At 48.1% G+C, this 21,159-nt stretch overlaps 1 long non-coding RNA gene across 2 annotated transcripts; it reads left to right on the top strand.

Moving 5' to 3' along the window:
• The first annotated feature begins 7,904 nt into the window (after nt 1-7,904).
• Nucleotides 7,905-15,194, top strand: LOC112922541 (uncharacterized). Of its 2 annotated transcripts, none has more exons than XR_003235456.2 (3): nt 7,905-8,200; nt 9,349-9,505; nt 11,180-15,194. It is a non-coding gene; the product is annotated as an uncharacterized lncRNA (long non-coding RNA). The 2 variants fall into 2 exon arrangements; XR_003235455.2 differs by having other exon boundaries at nt 7,908-8,518.
• The last annotated feature ends 5,965 nt before the right edge of the window (nt 15,195-21,159 follow it).

Here is a 21,159-nt window from a genome sequence, read left to right on the forward strand (position 1 = left end):
CAGTAACTTCTTATAAGATACATCCACGAAGGCAAAAGAAACAAAAGCAAAAATGAACTATTGGGACTTCATCAAGATAAGAAGCTTTTGCACAGCAAAGGATACAGTCAACAAAACTAAAAGACAACCTACAGAATGGGAGAAGATATTTGCAAATGACGTATCAGATAAAGGGCTAGTTTCCAAGATCTATATAGAACTTATTAAACTCAACACCAAAGAAACAAACAATCCAATCATGAAATGGGCAAAAGACATGAAGAGAAATCTCACAGAGGAAGACATAGACATGGCCAACACGCACATGAGACAATGCTCTGCATCACTTGCCATCAGGGAAATACAAATCAAAACCACAATGAGATACCACCTCACACCAGTGAGAATGGGGAAAATTAACAAGGCAGGAAACCAAAAATGTTGGAGAGGATGCAGAGAAAAGGGAACCCTCTTACACTGTTGGTGGGAATGTGAACTGGTGCAGCCACTCTGGAAAACTGTGTAGAGGTTCTTCATTTTGGACTTAAAAAAAAAAAAAAAAAAAAAAAGACCCAACTATGTGTCTCCTAAAAGAAAAACACTTCGGGGGATCCCTGTGTGGCTCAGCGTTTAACACCTGCCTTTGGCCCAGGGCATGATCCTGGAGTCCCGGGATTGAGTCCCGCTTCGGGCTCCCAGCATGGAGCCTGCTTTTCTCTCTGCCTATGTCTCTGCCTCTCTCTCTCTGTGTCTTTTATGAATAAATAAAGAAAACCTTAAAAAAAAAGAAAAAGAAAAAGAAAAACACTTCAAATATAAAGACACAGATTTTGATAAAAAAAAGGAAAAGGAAAAGGAAAGAAAAAGTCATATGCTATCACTAAAAGAAAGCCAACATGACTCTATTAATACTAGACAAAGTAGATTTCAGAGAAAATATATAACCAGGAATAAAGAAGGTCATTACATAATGACAAAGGGGTCAATTCATCAAAAGAGCCTAAGAATCCTGAGTGTTTATACACCTGAAAGCAGAGCTCCAAGATACATGATGCAAAAATTAATACCACTGCAAGGAGTAATCCAGGATTCTATTCAGAGATTTCAATATTCCTGTCAATAATGGATAAACAAGTACAGAGATTCATAAGGATATAGAAGGTATAAGCAAAACTATCAACCAGCAACATTATCAACCACCTTAACCTAACTGACATTTATAGAACCAACATCAACATACACATTCTTTTCAGTCAGAATGTAGCTTAGAAGAACCATCTGGGTAGGAAAGAGACTTGAGAGTCATTAGTTTTAAGATCATAATCAAAGCCTTGAGACTGGAGGCAAAGAGTGTGGAGGGTGAGAAGAAAGGATGAGTAAAACGAGCAATCTGAGGAGCAGCCAAGACGTGTGGAAGCAGGAGAGTAGGTGTACTCAAGACCACTGAAGAGTGTTTCATGCAGGGACCGGCCCAGAGAGTCAAGTCTGCATTTATTCATTCAACAATTCTGAGCACCTGCTACATAGCAGGCACTGCAATGGGGACACAATGGGAAGAGAAAAAGCAGACTTAGACCCTCCTATCCTGAGGTTCACTGTCTAATGGGGATGTCAATCAAATAACTCCACCAACAAATTTGTAATTACCAAGATGGTTTTGTGAGAGCATATATCAAAGGAATGCAATCTTCCTGAAGTGACATTTGAGCAAGATCAAGACAGGCAGGCATTAGATAAAACATCACAAGCAACCAAAGAACAAAATAGGTAAACTGGACTTCATCAAAATTAAAAATTCTTGTGCTTCAAAGGACACCATCAAGATAGTGAAAAAAAAAAAAAAAGAAAAAAGTGAAAACACACCCTGAGCACAGGAAAAAATGTCTGCAAAACATGTATCTGAAAAGAGATTTCCATCTAGAATATATTAATTTAAAAAAACATTTTATTCACTAGTTGAAAGAGTGAGTGTGCACATGAGTGTGGGGAGGAGAAGAGGAAGAGGCAAAGAATCTCAAGCAGACTCCATGCTGAGTACAGAGCCAGATGCAAGGCTCTGATGCCACAACACTGAGATCATGACCTGAGCCAAAATCCAGAGTTGGAAGTTTAACCAACTGAGCCACGTAGGCACCCCTAGAAGACATTTAAGAACTCAATAATAAAAAGACAAATAACTCGGGCAATCCAGGTGGCTCAGCGGTTTGGCGCCTGCCTTCGGCCCAGGACGTGCATGATCCTGGAGTCCCGGGATCAAGTCCCGCGTTGGGCTGAGTGGAGCCTACTTCTCCCTCTGCCTGTGTCTCTGCTCTCCCTCTCCCTCTCTCTCTCTCTGTGTCTCTCATGAATAAATAAAATCTTAAAAAAAAAAAAGACAAATAACTCAATTTAAAAGTAAGCAGGGGGATCCCTGGGTGGCGCAGCGGTTTAGCGCCTGCCTTTGGCCCAGGGCGCGATCCTGGAGACCCAGGATCGAGTCCCACGTCGGGCTCCCGGTGCATGGAGCCTGCTTCTCCCTCTGCCTGTGTCTCTGCCTCTCTCTCTCTCCCTGTGTGACTATCATAAATAAATAAAAATTTAAAAAATATATATATTTAAAAAAATAAATAAATAAAAGTAAGCAAAGGATTTGAATAGACATTTATCCAAGGTATACAAATGGCTACTAAGCAAGTATGCTCCAAATCATTTGCACTAAGGAAATGCCTATCAAATCTATAATGAGATACTGCCTCACACCTGAAAGGATGGTCATGATAACCTTTAAACTGGAAAATAACAAGTATTGGTGACTATATTAGTTTGCTAAAGCAGCCATAACAAAGTACCATGAACTGAGTGGCTTAAGCAACAAAAATTTACTACCTTTCAGTTTTAGATGTTAAAAGATAAACTGAGGCACCTTAAAAATTTTGAGTTTATTTGAGCAAAAATTGATTTGAATCAATTGGATCTGCAGCATCCAATCTAGCAGATAGAACGGACCCTCTGAGGAGCTGTACAAAATGAAAGGCCCTCATAGACAGAATGCAATGGGAAGAAGGAAGTTACAGCAGCAAAAAGCAGATTGGTTCTAGCAAGGTTCTTTTCCTTTGGGGGATGGCGGAGGTCTATCTAGTGCTGATCAGGTGAGTCCTGATTGGTTTAAGGTTCCATTTCTGCAAGAGCTGAAACTGTAATTAAGTTAAGCCTGTTTGGTTGACATGGGGCTCAGTATAAGTGACTCCACTGTGGGTCTTGCTTTTAACAGAAGCTAGAAGTTCAAGATCAAGGGGTCAGCAGGGCAGCCATGCTCCCTCTAAAGGGGCTGGGAAGGATAGGTCCCAGGCCTCTCTATAGTTTCTGGTAGTTGCTTGGTCTGTGGCAGCCTGACTCCAATCTTCACATGGCATTCTCCTTGTGTGCGAGTCTGTGTAACCAGATTTCTCCTTTTCATAAAAGACTCCTGTCAGGGATCCCTGGGTGGCGCAGCGGTTTGGCGCCTGTCTTTGGCCCAGGGCGCGATCCTGGAGACCCGGGATCGAGTCCCGCGTTGGGCTCCCGGTGTATGGAGCCTGCTTCTCCCTCTGCCTGTGTCTCTGCCTCTCTCTCTCTCTCACTGTGTGCCTATCATAAAAAAAAAAAAAAAAAAAAAAAAAGACTCCTGTCATATTGGACAAGGGGTCCAATTTACTCCAATATGACCTCATCTTTACTAATTACATATGCAATAACCCTATTTCCAAAGAAGTTCACGTTTTATGAGGGACTCTGGGATTAGGACTTCGGCATACGAATTTTGGAGGGACATAATTCAACCCGTAACACCAAGGATGAGGAGAAATTGGACACTCATACAGTGCTTCTGGGAATGTAAAACGGTACAGCCACTTTGAAAAACAGTCTGGCAGTTTTTCAACATGTTAAACAGAAAGTTACCATATGATCTAGCAATTCCACTCCTAGGTACATATCCAAGGAAATGAAAACATATGTCCATACAAAAAATTATATACAAATATTCATAACAACATAACTCATAAAAGCCAAAAGGTGGAAACAATCCAAATGTCCTTCAATTGATGAATGGATAAACAAAATGTAGTATTATCACATCACAGAATATTATTTGGCAATAAAACAAATGAAGTACTTAAACTTACATGATATGTCAATTATATCTCAATAAAAAAGTTAAATGAGTACTGACACATGACTCAGCATGACAGCATGGATGAACATTGAAAACGTTAAGTGAAAGATGCAGTCATAAGCAACCACATAATGTATGATTCCGTTTATAAGAAATGTCCAGACTTGGCAAATTTGCAGAGGCAGAAAGTACACTGGGTGCTCAGGACTGGGGAATTGTGGAAAGTAGGGGGAAGCGACTTTTAATGAATACAAGGTTTCTTTCTGGAGTAATGAAAATGTTCTGAAATTGTGGTGATGGTTGTTCAACTATACACAATAATTGTGTACAGAATACACAAAGTTTAACTGTGTACTTTCAATGGGTGAATTTTATAGTATGTGAATTTTGTTTATAAAGCTGTTACCAGGGGCACCTGGGTGGCTCAGGCGGTTAAGCACCTGCCTTCAGGTCAGGTCACAATATTGGGGTCCTGGGATTGAGCCCCCCAGTCAGGTTCCCTGCTCAGCAAGGAGTCTGCTTCTCCCTCTCCCTCTGCCCCTCACCCTCCACTTGTGCTCATGAGCATGGTCTCTCTCAAATAAAATCTTAGAACAAAAAGCTGTTATTAAAAAAAAAAAAAAAAGAATAAATAAACTTCTCACCATGAAAGAAAAGGAAGAAAGGGGAAGAGCATTCCAGTAAAAAACAATCACCAGAAGGTGAGTTCCAGAATGGCAGCAATTTTTGCCAGTTTTGTTCACTACTGTACTCCCAGTACCAAAACAATGTCTGGTAAATAGGTATAGTATGTATACTCACATATTATTTATAGTATATAGTATAATATAGTTACAAGTGCAAAAGTCTTGCGGCTGGCTCAGTCACTAGAGCATGCAACTCTTGATCTTGGGGTCATGAGTTCAAGTCCCATGTTGGGAGTAGAGCTTACTTTATAAAATAAAAAATAAAAAGCCCTGTATCCGGAAAAGAGCACTGGCCTCTGGAGAAAAAGATCAGTGTGTATGTGACTGCAATGACACTGAAGAGGACAGTTGGACCGTGTAGGTCAGAGATTTAGACTCCAATCCTAAAAGCAATGGGGAGCCACTGAAGGATTTTAAGTGGAGGTGGAGCAGATTTACATTTTAAAAGACCCTACCAGTAGCCAGGGAGAGTCGTTTAAGGTAAAGACTGAAAAGTTGGATTTAGCAACACAGAAGTTGTTGGTGACCTTGGACAAAATCAATCCAGGTAGAGACGGGGTGACTAATTTTGGGAACTGGAAAGGAAGTAGAGCTGGCAAAATTATACTACACTTGGTAAGACCTCTCCATATTCACAAGTCTCCAAGGAAACCGACCAAAAATACACTTGGCTTGGGAAATAACAAAAGACATGTTCACATGAATATTCACACACAGCCGGTTCGCCAGCTGATTCTGTTTCTGTTCAAGGATTCCACACTTCTCACCCTGACCCAGAGGAGAACCCATGGCCACAGTTCTTCGTTCTCTCCCACCAGATGCTGGCTCTTCGTTGCTGGGAGTGATGGATATAAGACCACAGAGAAAGCTGCTGTCATCTGAGACTTGGGGGCATTTCAGACATAACTTGTCCCCTTTTAGCTTCACTGGGCCTCTCACCCAGACTATGTACAACCCAGAACCCAAGGGCAAGCCAAGTAGACACACTCACAGCCTGTTCACTAAAGACTAAAGGTGACACTTTTGGAATAGGGCACTTGTCCATAGTGTGGCCAGATGTTTGAACTGAGAACCAAAGAGGCTGGGTTCTAGGTCTCGCTCTGCCAGTCACCAGGGCAAAGCCTTGGGAAAGCAATATAATCTCTCTGGGCTTCCACGTGCTCCTCTCAAATATTAAGAGAATAAACACATGCCCTGCCCTGACCAGAGTGGTTAGGAGATGAGAACTGTGCAAGGGCATATCTAGATTTTGTGGGGCCTGAAGTTTCTATCATTTCGCGGGACCCCTTTAAGAATATAAAATTATAAGAACAAAATTAGGTACGCATCTGAATATATATTTAGAATGAGAAATTACATCAAACTGTAACTGTTAAAAAGGTAATACAAAAAAAAATCAAAACATTTTTTTAAATTACATATTTGGGGACGCCTGGGTGACTCCTCGTCTGCCTTTGGCTCAGGGCGCAATCCCTGGTCCAGGGGATCGAGATAGAGTCCCACATCAGGTTCCCTGCAGGAAGCCTGCTTCTCCCTCTGCCCGTGTCTCTGCTTCTCTGTGTCTCTCATGAATAAATAAATAAAATCTTAAAAAATAAAATAAAATCACATATTTGTCAGGGCACCTGGTGGCTCAGTCTGTTGAGCCTTAGACTCTTGGTTTCTGCTCAGGTCATGATCTCAGGTCGTGGGGTCAAGCCTGTGTGGGGCTCACTTTCAGCACAATGTCTGTCTGAGGTCCTCTCCCTTTCCCTCTCCCTCCCCATCTGTCCTTATCAGTCTGTCTCTCAAATAAATAACTTTTTTAAAAAATCACATATCTATCTGTCAAATTAATTGCCTGGTATATCACCATCCATTTTTTCCCCCACTACATTTTTTTTTTTTTTTGGTTACATATTCTTTAACGGTTTCCTCAAAGATAACAATTTTGTAATGTTCTCTATGGAGAGAACAGGAAAATAATTCAGTCTTTCTCTCTCAGGGTTGATCAAAATTTATTATTGCCAGTTCAAAAAAAAAAAAAAAAACTTTCAGCATCTCAACTCATTATTTTACAACGGTTCTCAAATTTGGGGAAATCTCTATCAAGTTTCTTTTCTTTATGAGCTAAAGGATTTCAAGGAATTTCACATTTTCTTGTGCATTTACATCTCCTCATTCTTCTGGTGCTGGACACCTAGGAACCAAGGACTTTTGGTACCTTCAGGCCACCATGCTTGTAGGGGGTTAGGAGTGGGGGTTAGGAGTATTCTAGAAGCTGCTCCCACACCAGAAAGGCTAGCAATAACTTAACTATATACACAAACTGAATATATGGATCCCACTTAACTCAAATTAGGAGTTTTCTCTACTCCAGGGGCACCTGGGTGGCTCAGTGGTTGAACATCTGCCTTCGGCTCAGGTCGTGACCCCAAGGTCCTGGGATCGAGTCCCGCATCGGGCTCCCTGCAGGGAGCCTGCTTCTCCCTCTGCCTGTGTCTCTGCCTCTCTCTCTCTCTCATGAATAAATAAATAAAATCTTAAAGGAAAAAAAAAAAGTATTCTTTACTCCAAAATGCCTAAAAATGCTCATGGCTACTTCAGCGCCCCCAGATAGGGAAGCCGTACTGAAAAGAGACCACTAGTGGTCTTAACAGATTTGGATTAAAATAGCCTACTGCTTCTAATTTTATAAAAACACGACTTTTTCCATGGCCTTAGAGGGGGCCTGGGTGCGTGAAGGCCCAGGGAGTGGAGGTGCTTTAGCGTCGGGGACAAACGAGCTCCGGGGTCACAGTCTCTCTCCAAAACGCGGAGCCAGAGGCAGGGAACGTTACTCACGTTTGCAGGGAAGCTCAGCGGCCAGGCCCGCGTGGCTCGCAGCTCGTGGCCGGCCCAGGCTGCGGCCACTGCCAGCCAAACCCCACGCGGAGGTCCCTGCGGACCCACCCGCCCTCCGCGCCCGCTCTGCGGCCCCCACTCGAGGCCCAGAACGGCCGGGACCTCCAGCCCAGCATCCCGCTCCGCCGCGCGCCCGCCGCCGGTTTCAAAAGGAGCGCGCTCCCTCGGGCCCGCCCCTCACTTCCGGCCGGGAAGCCCTTTGGTCCCACCGGGTCTCGCGATATCGCGACTCCTCATCCCCGCCCCCCACAGCCCCGGAGAGCGGCGCCCGCCCGTGCCCCGCAGGTGACTTTCCCTGGCTGGTGTCTGGGACCAGGGCTCTTCGCCCGGCACGTTTCCCAGCAGCACGGACCCGGCAGTTAAGGCGCACTTAGGTCCATCAGGCCCCCAGCGGAGATCAGGAGCGGAGGGGGGAGGGGGGTCCGCCTTCCCCCCGCTGGGATCAGGAGCCGAGGGGGGATCCGCCCTCCACCTGACCCTGCTCTGGGTCCGCGCATGCGCGGGACGAGGACTCTAAAATGTGAGCGACTGCGGGCCCCTGGGCTGCACTGCGCACGAGGTCTGGTTTAGCCCCCACCCCAACCCCGGGAGGAAGGCGTGCTCTCCACCCTCGTTGTAGCGATGGGGAACCTGCAAGGATGTGACCAGTCTGACCGTAAGGCTTCAGTCCTTGGGGAAGCAGTTTGGCAACAGGTTCCTGCGACCCCCAGAGGACAGTGCAGCTCAGTGAGAAGGATTCCACCTTTGGGGTCACACCGACTTCGTGTTTGCATGAAAATCGACACCCCTTCCGTGCTGTGGGACCTGGAGCAACTGGCTTAACCTTTCTGACACTCAGGTGATAGATGGGGATAATAATACCTCATGGGATCATGAGGATCGGAGGTATATTCGGTGCCTACTCCCAAATAAGCACTCAATAAATGGAAACTATTGTCCTTGATAATCTTTTTATCCCCTTACGCGTCCTGCAGTGCTCAACGTGTAGGAGATGCTTAATAAACCATTAGTGAATGAGTGAACGAGTGAATGAATGGAGGGAGAAAGGAGTAAGCCAGGCCAGACACCAGGTGGTCCCGGCCTCCAGCCCACTAATCTCCTACCCCCTCCCCCCCTTGTGGCTACACCTCAAAGGGCTTGAAGTGGGAAATAACTGTTCATCCTCCTTTTCCCAAACCGTTGTGTGTATGTTCACTTGTTATTAAAGTAGCATACAGAAAAGTGCACAGATCTTAAGTGCGCTTAGGTTCTTATGGTATAGCCAGCTCCCTGATGAAGAAGCAAAACATTACCAGCCCCCAGAATGCCCTTCATGTTTCCTTCTTGTTTTCTTTTTTAATTTTGTTAAGATTTTATTTATTTATTCCTGAGAGACACACAGAGAGAGGCAGAGACAAAGGCAGAGGGAGAAGCAGGCTCCCTGCGGGGAGCCCGATGCGGGACTCGATCCCAGGACCCTGGGATCAGGACCTCCTGAGCCAAAGGCAGACACCCAACCGCTGAGCCGCCCCATGTTTCCTTCTAAGCATATATCCGCCCTAGAGTAACAGTTATCTTGCCTTCTACTAGCAGACATTAGTTTTGCTTGTTTTTGCATGGGATGCACCTGGAATCAGATAGCATGTGTTAATCTGCACCTCTCAGATTTCCATGTCTCCTCACTTCCAGTGGGAGTCCAGGAAGAAGCCGGATGGGGTTGAGTCCCGTGTGATCAGGGCTCCTGCCTGCTGTCACCCATCTCGACATCATGGCTAGCCTCTCTACCTGTTCACTGGCCCAGGATCCCTGTGCCCATGGACTCCTGGCATACCTCTCCCTTTCTGAGGTAAGAAAGCATCTTCTGCTTCCTCTCAGCTCTTTCATAAGGGTTCCCATGGTAGAAATGTGTGTGTCCCTAGTGCCCCCATCTTTGCCATTATACCCCAGATCTTTCCTACTCCATCAGGAAGGCCCTGGGAAAGTGGAGGATGGGAGTGGAGGATGTGGCTCCATACAATATGGAGCCACAATATGGTCATGCCCAGCTTCACACCACTCCGAGTAACACTCCTTCCTCTGCTTTGTTCAGTGTGCCCCTTCCCCCTCCATTTCTCATTCAGGGTGATAAGCTCTCGAGGTCTTTGCTGTTCCTCCCTGCAGTCTAGCATCTGTCACATTCCCTCAGCCCACTAGACATGTTTGTTCCTTCCCTAATCCCAACTGAGGGCATAGTGTTTGTCCTCTTACAAAGGATTCCTGATGCCATTCAGATTGAGGAAGGTGGTTTATGGGTTCTGGGCGTTCTGCCTCGAGGGGGCAGTGTCTCCTAACACCACAAGACAGCCCAGTCCTTAGTCCAGTCAAGAAGCCCCATTACACAGATATTATTATCAAACCCATGTTACATATGAGGAGGGTAAGGCTCAGAGAAGTTTAAGGGATTTGTCCAAAACCATATAGTTCATAACTGATGACAAGTAGACCTCAGGAGTGCCATTTGATGTAGGTCTAGAGGCTTGGTATCTGCTACCACTCAATGAAACTAAAATGAGACATGTGGATATTTTACATAATTCATATCTAGTCCTTAAAAAACTCCAGGAGAAAGGTTTTTTTTAATTTCCATACGCCAGATATAGAAGCTGAGGTCCAGAGAAATTAATTATTCTGCCCAAGGTCACAGGGATAGAGACAGACTAAGCTAGGATTCAGCCCATCCCATCCCACAGACTGACCTCAAAGCCCGGCTCTTTCCTCTGTGCTCCACCACACTCATCAAAGGGATTCTGGCAAATGCAGATATGAATGGATACATGGATAATATAGAACAGTGGGGACTAGGTATTTACCCAAAGAATACAAAAAATATTAATTCAAAGGGATACATGCACCCTGATGTTTACAGCAGCATTATTTACAACAGCCAATTATGGAAACAGCCCAAGTGTCCATCAACTGAAAAATAGATAAAGAAGATGTCGTGCGCAGAATATTATTCAATCAAAAAAAATAATGAAATCTTGCCATATGTAACAACATAGATGGAGCTGAAAAGTATAATGCTAAGTGAAATAAGTCAGAGAAGGACATATACCATATGATTTCACTTATATGTGGAATTTAAGAAACAAAACAAATGAGCAAAGGGAAAAAAAAGGAGAGAGAGGCAAACCAAGAAACAGACTCTTAACTATAGAGAACAAACTGCTGGTTATCAGAGAGGAGGTGGGTGGGGGAATAGAGGAAGTAAGTGTTGGGGATTAAGGGGCACGCTTGTCATGATGAGCACCAGGTGTTGTATGGAAGTGTTGAATCACTGTATTGTACACCTGGAACTAATATTACACTGTATGTTAACTAGCTGGAATTTAAATAAAAGTCTAAAAAAAATAAGACAGTGGGAAAACATTCCAGAGAGAACAAAACACATACCACAAAGGGACAGTTTTGCTTCTCTATTAATGTGTAACCCCCCACAACTTAGTGGCTTAAAATCACAATTTATTTTTATCTTTCACAGTCCTGTGGTTGACTCCACTCAGCTGGGCGGCTCTCACTGGGAGCCTGCCATGCAGTTGCAGTCAGATGGAAGCAGCAGTCATCTGAAGGCTCATCTGGGCTGGATGTCCAAGGTGGCTTTTTAAAAACAGAAATCTGACACCTCATCTGAACTGGTTGGACCAGATGGGGACTGGCCAGACATTCCTCTCTCTCTAGATAGTCTTTCCATCTGGCTTGCTGAAATTTTCCTTGTAGATGGTGATCTCAGGTATTCAAACCTCATACATGAGTGGTGGCTGACTTTCCCCACCATGAACATTCCGACAGGCGACCTTCCTTTGGAATTCATGCAGCATCACTTCCACAGCATGCTATGAGTGAAAATGGATCACAGGGATGGCCCAGATTCAAGGGGAGGGGACAATTCATAGGTGAGAGTACAGGAAGCATGCCTGGTTCAATGGGGACCATCTTTGGAGATCAGCTAGTACAGAGGGCCAAGGCGGGAATGATCAACTCAGGAACTGCATGTATTCCTGTCTCAGCAGAAACCGGGGTGCAAAGGAGCAAAACTGGAAGTGATGGTTTGTGACATACCATGGAGGAGTTCAATGACATGCTCCAGAACCTCTAAATGGGTACCTTCTGGGGTCTTTAGCTGCCTAGCACCTAAGCCTCCTTCCTTTTTTGGAGGATCCTCCTTAGTGAAGGTGTTAGTGGGAGGTCAGGATCCCCACCCTTGACCCCTGATAGGAAAGTCACAGAACTGTGAAGTCAGAAGTATGCCAAATCAATGATCCCACTTGCGACTCTGATCAGTAAGTGACCCAAGGAAGCAGAGGACTGTTTATAATTCATTCTAGTGGCAGCAACAGCCAGTTCTCAGGGTAGTGGCTGTGCAAGAGAGGACCTCCAGAGCCCAGGGGCGGGAGTCCCCTAATCAGACTGCCCTTAAGGCAAGACCTGACAGAGGTTCTGGCTGCTTAGTTCCTCTTGATTCCTGCCTACTTCCTGACACGGATTCTGGAGGCTTCCTGTCAATTTTGTGAGTTTTCTGATATCATTCCAGTAAATTCCTCTTCTACTTAAGTAAACCAGAGTCCATTTCTGTTGTTTGCAATTAAGAACCCTAATCGGCACAAAGACCCATTGAAATCTTTAGCCAGAGGAAATGACATGATCAGAGCACTTTATGGAAGAGAAAAACAGAAAAATCTGATAAGGATGGATTGAAGAGAGAGAAACAGGGATGAGAGAGGCCAGTTGGGAGACCGTTGTGATGTTTGGGGGTGTATGGTGGATTACAATATTGCCAGTGCCAAGGAAGTGGGAGAAATGCAGCTTTTGGCCACTGACTGAATATGGAAAAAAGGAGAGAGGGGAAAATCCACGCTGACAGAGTTTTGAGTCTTAGCAACAAGGAAAATAATAATGTCATAAAGAGAAACAAGCAAGTCAGGGAGAACTAATTTGGAGGGGGAAATATTTCACTCATTTATTCAGTAAATATTAATTGCCTGCTCCATGCCAGGCACTGTTCTAGGCAGTGAGAAGACAGTAGGGAGCAAAACAAAGCTTCAGTCCTAAATTAACAAATAAGTACATGAGATAATGAAACTGCTTTAATAAAGCTTTAGTTTGCAGTGCCATGGACACACAGCAAAACATGTCTAACTGGTAGCAGGACTTTAAGAAAAATCCTAGGAAGCAAGGCTGGGCCTAAAGACAAATTGGTCATCATTCCCATAGACATTCATTCATTCATTCATTTACTTACTTTTATTTATTGAGTACCTCCTATGTACTCGGTACCATTCTTGCCATAGGAAAAACAAAAATAAAAATAAAAGAGGATCTCAGCTCTCGTGGAGTTTCCATTATAGAGTACAAGGCAGATGGTAGACAAGTACACAAATACGTCAAATATGTGATGTGTACTATGAAGGGAAGGGAAAAGTAAGAGGAAGTTTGCTAATTTAGATAGTTTGTTCTAAGCAAAGGCCCCTCTTGTAAGGAGATATTAGAGTGAAGTCTTGAATGAAGAGAGGCAACATCCACGTGGTTACCATGGGAAATCTATTTCAGGCATAGGGAATAATAAGTGCAAAGGCCCTGAGGCAGGACAATTTGGTTTCTTCAAAGAATTGCCAGGAGACCAGTGTGGCTAAACTAAATAGATGAGGGCAGAAGTAGGAGGAGAACAGGTGAACGTGGGAGTGGGAGTGGGAGCCAGATCTTGTAGGGCCTTGCCAGTCATTGCAAATACTTTGGCTCTTGTTCTGAATGAGATAGGAAGACTTTGGAGAATTTTGAGCAGAGGAAGCACACTACATGACTAACACTTTAAAAGGATTATTCTGGTGGCTGTGTATAGAATAGACTGGGGGTGTGTGAGGGCAGAAGCAGGAAGACCAACTAGGAGACAACTGCAGTCATTCAAGGCAAGAGACCATGGTGGCATGGAGCAGGATGGTAATGATGGAGGAGGGGACAGGATCTGCTGATAGATTGGATGTGAGATGTCAGAGAACTAAAGGACTCCAGTGACTCCAGCGCTTTTAATAGGAATCGGTAGAAGAGCAGTTGCCATTTACTGAACAGAGAGGATTGAGAATTATATCTAGAGCTTCAAGATTGCCTCCAGCCAGCCTGCCTGCCTGCCTGCCTGCCTGAATAATTTGCTCCAAAGCCATGATGGGGAGCCAAAGTAAATCACCCATGTGCAGGGAGCTGGGGGAGGACATTCAGCTAGCATAGGTTTTCGAGGCCAAGATGAGAGAAGGTGGAAGTCTACAAGGGGGCAGCAGCAACGGCAAGGAATAAATTATCTACAGAGGGATTAAACAACCCTTCCAACAAGAAGAGAGAAGGAAGTCACAGAAATAGAAAGGGGGTAAATTAGAATAAATCTTGTGATGTTGCATTGGAATTGAAGGTATGGTGTGCGCTCATAGTTTTCTACATAGAGAGATTGAGAGATTGATCGATCAATAGACAGATAGAAATGTATGTGTAAAATTATATATATATTTCCTAGCACTGTCCGTTGAGCAGCCCGAAAGCAGTGATACCCCAAGAAAAATGAGCATACCTAGCACCTAGATCTTAATTTCTGAATATCCCTCCCCATTAAAAAGAACAAAAGTGCCTCAGAGAAATGACTGGTTGCAGGGCTGGAGCAGAGAAAATACAAGATTGGAGCTTGGAACATCTTGTGCCAGAAAATAAGGAAGTGATCAAAGAACCATGGTGGTAGAAGCCAGCTTGGCAGCTGGCCCAATCTGGGAAATTTTTTCAGCACCAAAATAAATAATGATGCAACAAGTAAAACACTCATATCTATAATAATGTTGCCAAAGATGCATAGCCCAAATCTAATGATGAGGAAACAACAGATAAACCCAAACTGAGGGACATTCTGCAGTATAATCGGTCTGCAGTCTTTTCAGTTGTCCCGGTCATTAAAGTAAAGGAAATCTTTGCACTGTGTCAGACTGAAGGACACTGGAAAGACGTGATAACCAAATGTAATGAATAATTCTGGACTGTATCCTTTCATCTTTAGGCCAAGTAATGAAAGTCCAATAAGGTCTGGGGGTTAGATGATATGAATGTATCGATGTTAATTTCCTGATCACAAGCATTGTACTGTTATTTAGGATAATGTCCCTTTTTTGTAAGAAATTTGTGATTGGGCATCATGTAGGCAACTTACTCTCAAGTGGCTCAAGGAAGGGGAAAGTTCCTTGTATGTTGTAATTTTTCTGTTATATCAAATAAGAAGAAAAAAGACAAGGAAAGAATGGAGGAAGTCCTTGAGACAGTGGAGAGGGACAGGAGGACCAGCCAGTGCACCAAATGGTAAAATATTTCTAAGGAGAGGACAATTGATGTGCAGTGTTGCAAAGAGATGAGAGAAGATCAAGACTGAGATAAAGGTATTAAAGTTACGAAATTTGTTCTGTGTTGTCAATCATGGCAAAGTCTGTCTACGTATGCAGTACAATGGAATATAAATCCGTTATTTATCGTGAGATTACTGGATGTGCATATGGATTTTTAACAACTTCTTGGCTTCCCTGGGCCTTGGGATTCAGAGGTTGGAAACCTGCTTTCACTACAAACTGTCACAACTTTAAGAAGAAAATCCTAATGACATAATCATATTAGCTCTGGTCAGGAGGCCAGGTCTCCATAATTCCTAGTTTTAGAAACATTCTTTCTTTAGTTTATCATTTCAATGATATAATTGGATCCTCAAAAATATTCTGTATATGGAACTATTATTGTGTCCAAGTAATACGTGTTCATTATAAACAAATGAAAAATGTAGATGAAAAAGAACAAGTTTTAAACCACCTATAATCCCATCATCCCAAAATAGTTTCCGCTAGCAATTTGCTGCTTGTTTTAGAGGTTTAAAAAAAAAAAAAAGATTTTATTTATTCATGACAGAGAAGGAGAGAGGGAGAAGCAGGCTCCATGTAGGGAGCCCGCTGGGGGACTCAATCCTAGGTCTCCGCCTAGGCCGAAGGCGGCGCTAAACCGCTGGGCCACCGGGGCTGCCCTATTTTAGACTTTTAAAATGCAAATCACATCTATAAATCTTTGTTGCACTAAAGGAGGGATCCTGCCCTAGGCTATTTTGTATCTTGCACACACACACACACACACACACACACGCACACCCATATAGAGCAAACATTGTCTCAGTCACTAAATATGCTTCAACCACCTCAGTTTTAAGGACTGCGAAGAATTCCCCTGAGCAGATGGACGATGATTTATGTAATCATGTCCCTATTTGCGGACTTTACATTGGGCGCAGAGAGAGCGCGCCGCAGAACTTGCCCACGAAGCAAGGACAACTGGACAAGATGGGAAGGTTGGGGGACACCCGGGTCACCGAACAAGGTTTGAAGTACACAGGGACCGAGGAAAGGTCATCGAGGCTGCGGCCGGCAGGAAGCAAAAGCCAAAGGAGTCAGGTTGTGCCCCAGGACAAGGGGCGTGGAATAGGCCGACTCCGAAACCCACGGAGATGAAGCGAGACCCCGGACCCCCGGTCCCCCACCCCCGGCGGCGGCGGCGGCAGCGGCGGCGGCTGAGGCCGGTGCGGGCCCGAAAACTGTGCATCGCCGCTCGTCGCCAACAGAGGGCGCCGGGGCCACAGCAGTGCGCAGTGGGCGGGGCCCAGCTGCCGGCCAGATGTGGGCAGCTGGACCGCGGGAGACGCGAGCTACACCCCGGCCCCTGCAGGCCCGCAGGCAGGGGGGAAAGCGAAGATGGGATGCAGGGGCGGGTGGTGGCAGACACCCCACTGTCGCAGGGGGGCCCCAGATTGCCCTCCCCTGTGGGGCAGAAGTGTTGGGGGGAGCCTCCCGCCCAGAAGGGGCGCCGTTCTCTGATTCCCACCGACGTGCGGTACGGGCTGGCAGCCACCCTGGGGCTGGCTCAGCAAGACAGAGCCAGGTCCACTGGGTGGGGCTCCAGGCCAGGGGAGACCCACGCGACTGTCTGCGGCGGGAAGGAGAGCCGGCCTTGAGGGCTTGAGCTTCTTGAGGACGCAGCCCTCGAGTCCAGACGCCCCAACGCGCGCGCACACACACACACACACACACACACACCCTCCCTGCGCTCTTTCTGCCCTGAGTGCAGTGTGCGTTCAAGAAGAGAGCACCTGGGGGATCCCTGGGTGGCTCGGCGGTTTAGCGCCTGCCTTTGGCCCGGGGCGCGATCCTGGAGTCCCGGGATCGAGTCCCATGTTGGGCTCCCCGCATGGAGCCTGCTTCTCCCTCTGCCTGTATCTCTCTCTCTCTCTTTCTCTCTCTAATAAATAAAAAATCTTTTAAAAAGAGAGAGAGAGAGCAACTGAGGCACAGCAGGACGGAGCACTGAGTAGACCCCTCCTCCCCGTACTGTCCGGCGCGGAGAGTCGGGCTGGAGGGCCGCAGTCCCAAGTTCCAGTTAAGGATCCCAGGCTGGGGACGACCCCGAGGACCCCGCCCCCCGGGCCAGCCTGCGGTCCCCACCCGGCCGCTTCCCTGACTCCGGAGTAATCAGCTGCTGCGCGCGGCTGTAATTGACGGTGCAGGCCCGTCTGGCAGAGAGCCGGCGGCCGGCGCAGGGGCGGGCGGGGGGCTTAATTGCAGGCCTTCAGGTCGCAGTCTGGGCTGCAGCTCCGCTCGCGGGGAAAGGGACAGACACTACGCTAGAGCCTGGCCTCAGAGGAGGCTAAAAGACCTCCGAGTCGGTAGTTGGGGATCCCTACCCCGGAAACCGGGGATTTGAGGGGCTTGAACCCCAGGGAGGGTGCGGGGGGGGGGGAGTGGGACGTCTCCGGGGAGCCAGGCGGAGGGGGCCAGATTCCAAGCTCCCCACCCCAACCCCAAGGAGCCCTGGTTCATGTCGTCCGAGACTCCTCCCTCGTTCTGACCCTCCCTCCACCACCACCCCCCGCTCCCCTTTCTGCCGCCCCCGTCACCCCCCCTCTCGTATCCCCAGGGCGCTCCCACCCTGGGGAAGAATGTGCCCTCCTAGCGCACCCTTGCCATGGTAACGGCACACCCCCACCCCCGCGCACCGCAGCGGCCGGGCCTGGCCCGGAGGGCGGCGAGAAAAGGGGGAGTGGGCGCCTCCCAGCCCCGCGGACACACCTCGACTGCCCTGGTTGCCACAGTAACCGGGGGCGTTTCGAAGTGCGCAGCCGCAAAGTGGCACAGGGCTCTCCTCTCGATCCTTTACCCCTCCGAGCCGCCCGCCGAGGACCCCGGCTCCTGGCAGAGGCCGCCGCCCACCCTCCTCCACCCCGCGCGACTTCAAGGACAAAGTCCAGAGAGGGATCGCGGGGCGTTCCAGCTTCCACGCACCGCGAGCCGAGGGAGCACAGGCGGCCGGAGGACCCAGAGAGCCTGAAACCTGAAGAGGGATCCCCTGTCCCCGTCCGTCCCCCTCCCCCAGCGGAGCCTGAGGGGGGGCGCTGGCAGCAGGAAGCCGGGAAGGGCCCCGGAGGCGCGCAGGCCCCACAGTGGAGCGGTGATTACAGGGACCTGTCCCTCCCGCCCCCGGCTCCCACTCTCATTAAGTCATTTTTTCCCCTGTTGGAAAGTCCCCGTGCCTTGAGCACAGGGGTTGGGGCGACCGCAGGCAGCTGCCGGCAACCACATGAGAAGGGGGGGCTCAGAGGGGAGGAGGGGGCCCCGACTCCGGCCTGGACAAACTCCAACGTGGAAGGCCCCCTGCCGGGGGCTAGCTGGGGACGCACTAATTTGGGAGGAGCAGGGCCTGGATGCCGCTGACCTTGCCTCTCGCTCGGCAGGGTCCTCCTCCAGCTGCCAGGGCCCCTACCTTTGCCTCTGTCCTTTTCTCAGCCCTGGGACCTTGGGTGACTGGTAAGCAGGATGTCTGGGTTCTGATCCCCACCCGGGTCTGGCTGCCTCTCCCTGACCCTTAGTCCTAAGCCTGCCTGCAGATCTGTCCTCATTCTCTGTTAGTGCTCTCCCTCCCTCCCGTTGAGGCCATCCAGGCTCCAGTAGACCATACTATTGTTTCCTCCTGCAAGGACACCTCCAGGGGCCATCAAGGCCAAAGGTGTTGAGAACCAGGACTGTTCCTTGCCCCTCTGATCTATGGCTCACCATGTTTTTATTCCCAAATTGCAACCGTGGTCCTCCCCAAGCACTTTGACAAGTTCTTCCTCCCATCTACCTCCACCACCCCCTATTTCCAATCGGTGCATTGATTCCCACCTCACCCTTCAGCCAGTATGCCTAAGCCTGATGCCCCTCAGGCCCTATCTTCCTGACCTTCATCACTTCCACATGTCCCTTTAGGGCCCTTGCCAAATCCCACATTCCTCTTTTCAACTGACTTCAGACTCCAGTCAGCCTCTGGCCCAGAGAGAGGATGTGGAGCGGGCAACACCTGGTTTGTCCCTTTCCCAACTTTCCCTCTCTTCCTTTATAGGTCAGGCCAGCATAGATTAGTTCGCCTGCTCTAGAGTGGAACATGGCCCTCCCCCTCCATGCAGTGTCCAGCCCCTGCCCCACCCTACCACCCACCCCTCCCTCTGGAGGCAGCATGCTCTGCAATATTCCTGCTCCTACCTCATTATCCCAACCCTGATCCTGTATCTCTCCTCTTCAGTCTCTCCTCCCCCAGCTCTGTCCTCCTTAAGCCTGGAAGGCACAAGAGGATGACACCAAAGCTAATGCTGTGGTGGACCCTGCTGGAGTGGGAGTGACCCCCCAGGCCTTCACTCCCTCCCCCATACACACACCTCTTCTCTCCTCCTCCCTGGGATGGGAGGGAGCAAGGGGGCAGGGAACCCAGCCCCCACAGCTCTCTCCTGGGTGAACAAGAGGAAAGGAATGAGGCAGGTGTGTCTGGCTGCTCCTGCTTACCCCTCCTCCCTGGGGGACTCTTACCCGCCTGCCTGTGGGCCTGTCTTTTGGGGGTTGGGGAGAGAAACCCTGTCCTCCACAGAAGCAGCAGAGCTGAGCACGTGGAAGGCCCTGCTGTCCTAGGCATGTCCAGGAGCTGCTGGGTTGCAGGCAGTGGAGAGAGGGAGGCTGAAAGCAAGCCCAGCGGGGGCAAAGCTCCCAACTGTTGAGCCTGCAGGGGTATATCATCATGAGAGCCTCCTTTCCTTCTTGCCCCTACCCAGAGGGCTAGGGAAATACGGGGATTTGTGTAGGCTGACAATTGGGAAAAGGAATAAGACTTCATCCATCAAGAAGGTTGCCATTCTGGGTAAACTGAGGTAGGCAGCAGGATCCTGTGAGCAGCAGGAGGTCTGGATGAAGAAGGTGAAGTGTTCTTTCTCTGAGATCCTGACCCTACCTCCGTCTGTACCACCCTCCTGAGGGTCTACTCCAGAAAAACATCAGATCTGAGAGCCAAGGAGAATGCAACCCTGGACCCAGACTGCCAGCTCAGCAGTGTTTTGGGGGTATGGAGAAGGAGGCTTGCTGACTTGCCAAAGGGCACCTGAGCTGGGAATCTGGGGGCACAAGAGGCCTAAGAAGGCTGTGTCTCCACCTCTGGCCTTACCTACATACCCCACCTCCCCTGCATGGACTCAGAGAGACCAAAATCCAGACAGTGAGTCTCCTGGCCCTCCCCCGCCACCCTCCTCCTGGCCGCACCTCCTAGCCCCACCTGCTCCCCGGGGCGCTGGGCTGGCTGGGTTGAGCTGGGTCTTGCCCAGGATTACTCCTCTCAGAGTGCCTGTCTCTGCTGAAGGGTGCTGCTGGGCACCGCCACTCGCCCTGGCTTGTGGCAGAGGGCTTAGGTACAAGGTGGACAGCTAGAGCTCTGGCATCAAGAGCTCCTGAGCCAGCTTCTTGTCAACATCTCATGGCTTCTATCCAGAAAGCACCTTCTCTGGATTGGAAGATGGACTGGCCCCCTACTGTCAGTTTGTCCCCTCTTCATTCAGTTCCCTGTATAGCAATCCATGTGGGAATCAGACCATGACACTCATCTGCTTAAGAGTCTCTGAGGTTTCTCATTCCTCTTAAAGCCCATAACCGCTTACACTGGCCCAGGGGGACATGTGACGTGACTCTTGCCTGCCCTCTGAGTGCCTCTTCTGTGAACCTGCCCTTTGAGTCCTTCACTCCAATCACACTGGCCTCTTTGCTGTTCCTCCAGAGGAGATCTTTCTCACCACGGAGCTTTTGCATTCACACGGTCTCTGCTGGTAAGTCCTTACCCTCAGTCTGTGCATGGCAGTCCCCATTGCCCCAGTTTCAACATGAGTAACACAACTCAGAGAGGTCTTCCCAGACCAACGGCTTTATCTAACAGGGCCACACTCCTACCTATGTGTCTATGAATAAATGAATGGATAAAAAAGATGTAGGCTCTGTGTGTATATATACACAAACATATACACATGCATGCAATGGAATATTATGCAGCTGCAACAAAGGATGAGATCTTGCCATTTGCAACTACACGATGACCCTTGAGGGTATTATGCTAAGTGAAATAAGA

Source organism: Vulpes vulpes, chromosome 16 (genome assembly GCF_048418805.1).
Source record: "Vulpes vulpes isolate BD-2025 chromosome 16, VulVul3, whole genome shotgun sequence".
In the NCBI taxonomy this organism is placed as follows: Eukaryota; Metazoa; Chordata; class Mammalia; order Carnivora; family Canidae; genus Vulpes; species Vulpes vulpes.